Below are 7,270 nucleotides of genomic sequence, written 5' to 3'. Positions count from 1 at the left end.
AGTGCGCAGCTAATTCATTTAACGTTTTTTTTTCCTAACGTCATTTTAGTCGTTTTTTTGACGAAAATTTCAGGACTTCAGTCGACCAAGATTTTCTTTGGTTGATTACAGCCCTACATCCCGCACCTCTCCCATTAGAGGTCGGCCTGTTAATCCTTGTTAATAATGGCCCCAAAGTTCCAGAGATCATTGAGCTGCTGGACTGGCAGGACCAGCCTGACCAATATATCATGGTCCTGGAGCGTCCCTCACCCTGCAAAGATCTGTGGGATTTTCTAAACTTTCACGGTGGCACCCTCAATGAGGACAGGGCATGGTTTATCATTGCGCAGACAGCAATGGCTGCTCACATGTGCTGTAGCCGTGGAGTTTTTCACTGGGATATTAAGTTGGAGAACCTGCTGATCAACACAGAAACACTTGAGGTCAAACTGATTGACTTTGGATGTGGGGATATCCTGCCGAAATCTGGATATGAAAAACTCTGTGGAATGTATCATGAATCAGACCTGTAGTTTGGGACTTAAGTTCTAGTGACAAGTTAAATTGGTATCATATAAACCATATCTCAGCATTGTTTAAAACGAAATGACACCAGTCATTGGTGTTTCAAGCTCCAGACAAATCTCTTTCCTACAGGAACTCTAGACTACCGCCCACCTGAGTACTGCACAGAGGGAAAGTACCACGGGAAACCAGCTACTGTGTGGTCTGTATGAGTGCTCTTATTCCTGTTGGTGTGAGGACGCTTCCCAGGACCCAGAGACAGGCGGATGATTGATGACAACCAAGGGCGCCGCTAGCAATTTTGGGCCCTATGAAAGAATATGAGGTTGGGCCCCCCTAACACACCCATTCTGCACCAAACATACAGGCCAAGCTAGCTATCCAAAATCTAATACTGACCTATTACTCGAGCTCGCTCATTCCGCTCAGCGCTGCTCGCTCATAGGTATAGGGCTGTCCCCGACTAAAGTTTTTTATATAATAGTCAACGAATGGCTTAAATGAACAACTATATTAAGCACTTTTATTCATTTAATTACATAAATATGAGAGAATTCTAAACCCCAGCGTTTACGTAATATATTAATAATTACCTTAATGAGTATAGGCTACCTATAGCTATAATAGGCTATTATTATCCCCACTCAAGCACACGCATTAAGCTTGCCACAAAGAACCATTGATTATGAATGTGTCAAAAATAGCAAGGATACATTTTAATTGTTTATTAATAAACTCTAGAGTTTTCTGTGTCATGTCGGCTGACGGTGCTGACTCGCCATCTCCGCAGTAGTGGACGCGCATGCCAAGAGAGAAATGCACATTTTATTACATAATCAGAGAGTAGCCTATATCTTTTTGTTTTGAATTGTTTCGTTTAAAAGTAGACATTTCAAGCAACATATTTCTCATGTCTGTGAGACGCGCTCCAGTTCACATGCAATGCTATTAATGGCGCAGACGCGTCCATGTCACGTTTATATTGACTAATTGTTTATTAAATCCAGCCAATTGGTTTAGTCACTAGTAGTATTAGAAAGATTGAAAACTAATGAGAATTCAGTTCTCCTTTTGAGGAGTCTTTTCAAAGATATCTGATCCACTCCCCCAAAACCAGGTGGTTGTGTTGCAAATATTTACAACCCTTTTGTTCTAGTTGGAGTATTTAAGGCTGGGTAACCTAACACTTGGGGGGAACATTCTGTAGCCAGAACCCCCATGTGGTGCTGGGTCAGTGTCTTTGAGACACTGACCAAAACTGCATGTATTGTCCAGACATGATGACTCTTTTAATTTATTTTCATATTGCTTTGCAATTGTGTTTTATGTTTTTACGCTGATCAGTTGTGTACCATGGATTCTTGTTTATTTATTTACTTTTCCTGTCTGGCCAAAATAAATGTTAATCTTGATTTATTCTGTATCTTTCTGAAATCATTATTTTAGTAGGGTCCATGAGCAGTAAGTAGGTGCTACCGCAAATCTCTCTGTTGGGACAGATTATACTGAGGACTCCATAGCGGGAGCATTGAGCCATGCATGAGGGAAAATCAGATTTCTGACTGTCGGTGATATTATAAGTTGCAGCTTCGTGGCTATAAATAAAGGTACACTTTTTGTTATGAGTAAACCTGCGGGACTCATTTTACAATAGTTCACACTGCAATCCTCTGTAATATCAGAACTAACTAATTTGTGTCGTGAGAGCTAGTGAGTCGCGACACTATTGCCTCTGAGCGGTGCCGGGTCCCATGGAGGGTCCAGAGTGTCTGGCATGGAGTTCATTCTCTCAGTTGGTGTTATCAATATATTTTGAAATGAATAATGACATCAATTGGAGGGCCCAATTAATTCGAATTAGGCTACAAAAACAAAAAACAAAATTTCAAAGGGCACTCTCCCTAGACGGGGCCCTGGGTAGTCAGGTCCACTTTTCCCCCCACTACCACGCCCATGGGCGCATGTAATAAACTGTTTTCCCTTATTCATCGTGTCAGGCTGTCTGTTGCGATGTGTTCATCTCATGAGTTCATACCGCGATGACGATGAAAATTCGATGTATCAATCAGCCCTAGAATACAGGGTTCGTGAAGGCTGAATTTATGATGTCTAGTAACCGTGTGTTCGGTTACATATTTCATAAACTGTGAATGAATTTATACCGGGAGAGTAAAGGACCCCTGTCTGGTGTTTCATGATAAAGACTGGACTCTGTTTTACGACCGTGTCTGGAGGGATCTGAGCGATCGTGTGAGTGAACCTTTGTACATCGGTGAGTGGGACGGGCTGGTCCCGAACACCCGGTACCACGTGGTTGGTAATCATTCTAAAAAGAATCAGGATGAATATGTTTTCATATTCTGCTGTAAAGACAAGAAAGAGCTTTCTGACCGCATCGGAGATGGCCATCGAGGTGAACACGAGTTGTACAAGCTGGGGTTTTTGTTCAAGTAGAGCGATGTGTTTGTTGAATGGTATTTTTTCAACCATAAACAAAATGTTCAAGTGGAGCGACATGCATGAGGGATACAACAAAATTAAAGTACAGCTGTTCCACCCTGAGAGATCCCTGCACCGCGACTTGTACGATCTGCCGTCTCCGCCCATTCACTATAAAAGCAAGAAGTCAGACCTGCAGTTCATTAATATAAAATGTCTCAAGACTACGCTTCAGAACATGCTCCATCTGCAACTACGGTCTCTCTTTCGTCCCCGGACTTGAACCCCCGACGATAATGCTACCGATCATATGCTGACAGACATCCCTGGATCGACCGATACAGACAAAGGGTGGTTAGACAAATTCTGTACAGACGGCTGCTTCACGGACATCGGATTCAAAACCATAAAAGCCCCGATTGCTGCTGCAGCATCTCATCTGAAGCTGAAGGAACCTGTGAGGGCTGTGCTACAAATCATCCGAGCCAGCTTCAACATGCCTGCCTGTTTGAGCCACCCGCATACTTTTTCGATACCCACTTGGATGACCTGAACGGCAAACTGTTTAAACCTGATCTTCGTTCCATTATAGCCAATGCTGTCCAATCCAGACCAGATTCAAAGGACCGTCTGTGCGATTCTGCACGAATTGAGACGAGCCATTCATCTCTGCGATATTGGCTGGGCATTGCTTGTCTGTTTACGCCTTATAAATCTTTGTCAATAGAAATATTACTGATATATTATATACTTATATGATATGTTCGTGATCTCATGCGTTCATACCGGTAGGAATTACTTTCAAAACCGTTTTCAGTAATATATTATTACAACTTATATATAATATTCTGTTCGGGACTGCTTATAATATATTATTTAAAAGTAATATCATACTTATACTTTATAATATGAAAATTATGAAATATACTTTTTTTTAGTATTCATTACCCAGTAATGCTTTTCGACAATGAGTGGCTCCGATGACCCGCTGGCAGGACGGTTGGCAGATGCAGCCGTCAGTGATGCGCGGGTCAATGTATAAACAACCCGCACCCGACCGACTTTTTCAACTAACCCGCCCGCAACTCGGACCGCAAAAAAAAAAGAAGAAAATATTGTACCCGACCCGCTTCCTGACCCGCATTTTTTAAAAGTAGTAAATGCTCATCGTAGCTCATTGGGCCATTGAGAAAATGTTTCAGGCCCTGACGTGGTGCGCTCAGAGGTGCAGCGGCGAGAGCAGGAAGTTCTTGCGGCGGCCCATCATTTTCCATTTCAGCTCCAGATGCATATTATTGATGAACGCGATGTTTATGTTTCGACCCGGCTTGAAGAATTCATCAGCCCACATTTGGAAAACATTTGGAAAAGTGTGAAAGCCCTTAGGAGCGCAAACTGTTATTTTTCTGAATGCTGTATGATATAGCCTAGTGTTATGTAATACAGGCTTGATTTATTCATTTATTTCGTTTAATTTTCTTAACAATTAAGATGCTGCATGTGTTTATCCAGTCTAATCGAAGTGTGCGTCTCTCCCCCGACTTTCCCAACAAAAATCCCGCCCCCTCTCAGAAAATACATAAAACTGACTTTAAATGCGTTTAAAAGTAGCCTATTAAAATGGTACAATGGCATTGCTCAGTTCAACGTTTTGGGAAATCGGGCATTTTGTCCCGCGTCAGCATTTATTCAAAAGTTAATAACGCTCAACATTCAAAAGGTAAATAAGGATTTATTGACGATCCGACCGACCGTGACCCGAATATCATTAAAAATATTTTTGGATGACTCGTAACCGCGGGTAACCGCGGGTGGCCGCGGGTACCCGCTCATTTTGGATCAACCCGCGCATCACTGGCAGCCGTAGGCTGGGTTCTGTGAACTGAGGAAACAATTCACAATATCATATTTGTTTGTTAATTATAAGATTTTCCCAGATGTGTTGAAAATCTTCAATGTAACCTTAAAAAACGCAGAAAGCGACGCGCTTAACAGACAATGCTGTGTGTGTGTGTGTGTGTGTGTCTGTTTGAGGTGACATGAGTCACATCTGTGCACACAGAAGATGTCTTCATATTTGAAATCTTTTAAAACAAATGAAACATACAGATTTATTTGTTTGATTTTCTTTATAAATGAAATCTAAAGTAATGGAACAGACCCTGTTTAATAACCAATACACTTTAGGTTTAATAAAATTGCTTTATACAACAGTCGTATAGGTAGATCAATATAAGATTTTATTAAAACTTTAAAGATTTTATTTACATCTAATTTAAACTTTTAAGATTAGGCTTTGAACATTTTTGACTTTATCAAGCATTTGCTCTGGAAAAAGTTGGATTTTTTTGTAAACCATTCTGCTTCATGTGCTCTCTGAAAAAGATATTTCATAAATATTTTTAGTAGTAAGTGTGTTTCAGTAAATTTTTGTATGAGGCATATTATAGCGTAATTATATATATAATAATTTAATTTAAAATATATTTCACTCAACCGTTTGAAACGCGCACATGTGTGAGACAGAGAGAGAGAGAGAGAGAGAGAGACAGAGAGACAGACAGAGAGAGAGAGATCACATTGTGATTAATCTGTTAAAACATGTTTATTTCTTTTACTTACTTAGATTCTTCTTGGTCCCCGTCACTTACTAGTAGTACGGGGTGGACCCTCTGTTTATATACACACGTGATCTGCAGATGTGTAAGCCCTCAACCGTTAGATTACCCTGACCCTAGCACAAAATGATCCATTTCCAATTTGGACACACACAGGTCAACATCGGTATTTCCTGCTGAAGGGATAATCGTTCACAGATGGTCAAAGGACAAGGGACAACACATTTCATAACAATAACCCATTCATAACCATAACTCAGGGTAAAAGGTGGACGCCTAGGGGATGGGGCCCAGGATCAGAGGTCAAAAACTTCAAAGACAAAGGTCAAGGGTCACCATCAATCAAACATTTTGACAGGTGGTATAGCTTAATCACTACTAATGGGTTAATGATTCTTGTTCTGTCTTACAAAAACTACAATAATTTTCAATAGGTGTGAATTTTGAGATAAACACGTTTGTGGGATATGTATTATGCAGTATTTTCACATGTAATTCCCTAACTTTGTTCATGATACAAAATCTAAAAGGAACAAGCCCCGCTCCACGCCAATGAATCTCAGTAAAATGACAATTCCAGAAAAATTTCCCATGAGGTGTTATTTTCTTTAAGTTTAGAAAGTATTTTCTGATATGCAAAGGGTTCAACCCGGCGCTCAGGTAAAGTTAAACAGTCCGCAATAGGTGCTCTTGGGGTAGGGAAAAATCCAATGGCAAAAAAAGGTAGGTCCCAGGCACTCAGTCAAACGTAAAAGAGGAGAAGGAATTAATTTAAAAGCCTTTATTAAGTATGGCTTAAGTCATATTAAAAACTACAGAGCCAACATGTTTCGACCAAAGAGATGGTCTTCTTCAGGGCAAAGCAGCTTATTTTCTGATATGCTTATTAGTACAATTGCTGTTCATAATATCCATACCTTTTATATAAAGAGTCAAATTAAAACCAGGAACTTCACTTTGTTTTTATAACTTTTCATTAGTTCTAATATGCCATTAGGTATAGATTTGAAAACTGAGTTATATTCTTTGAACGTTATCGGGAATGCCTTCTCTCTGAGAAAGGATTCATAGTTAAGTAATTATGTTATTACAAACAAAAAGGCATTTTACACATTTCTTAACAGGTATATTAAACATATTTTCCTCCTCAGTCTGATACAGACATAAGATTTCACATTTAGATTTGTTAAGCGTCAAACCCGAAGCAGCAGGAAAATTGTAGCATTATCGATCTAATGTTTGAGATCATGTATAGCATTATCAATCGGCCGAAACTTTACTTGATAAAGTTTTAAATATGGATATTTTTCTTACACAAACGCACCGATTCGCTTCAGAAGGCCTTTATTAAAACCCCAGAGCCGTGTGGAGCAGTTATTCAATTGACAGGTGCATTTTTATGGACTTCAAAAACAGAGCAACTATTACTGCGACCATTATTACTTGCTTGAATTAGCCTGGACTTTTTTTTAATATAACTCAGATTGTATTTGTCTGAAAGAAGAATGTCATTTACAGCTAGGATGACTTGAGGGTGAGTAAATCATGGGTTAATTTTCATTTTTGGGTGAACTAACCCTTTAATACTGAAGACATTTATTTTATTTTATTTTTTTAAATAAAACTATAACGTTTTTTTTTTTTACATACTGAATTGGTCGAGTTTTCTTTATTATGTTGGCTTAATAAAGCCAGCATAGATTTAA

This window comes from Gobio gobio (genome assembly GCF_949357685.1).
Source record: "Gobio gobio genome assembly, chromosome: 5".
Taxonomy (NCBI): domain Eukaryota; kingdom Metazoa; phylum Chordata; class Actinopteri; order Cypriniformes; family Gobionidae; genus Gobio; species Gobio gobio.
The sequence above is the reverse complement of the archived record's forward strand: the minus strand, read 5'-3'. Positions refer to the sequence as shown.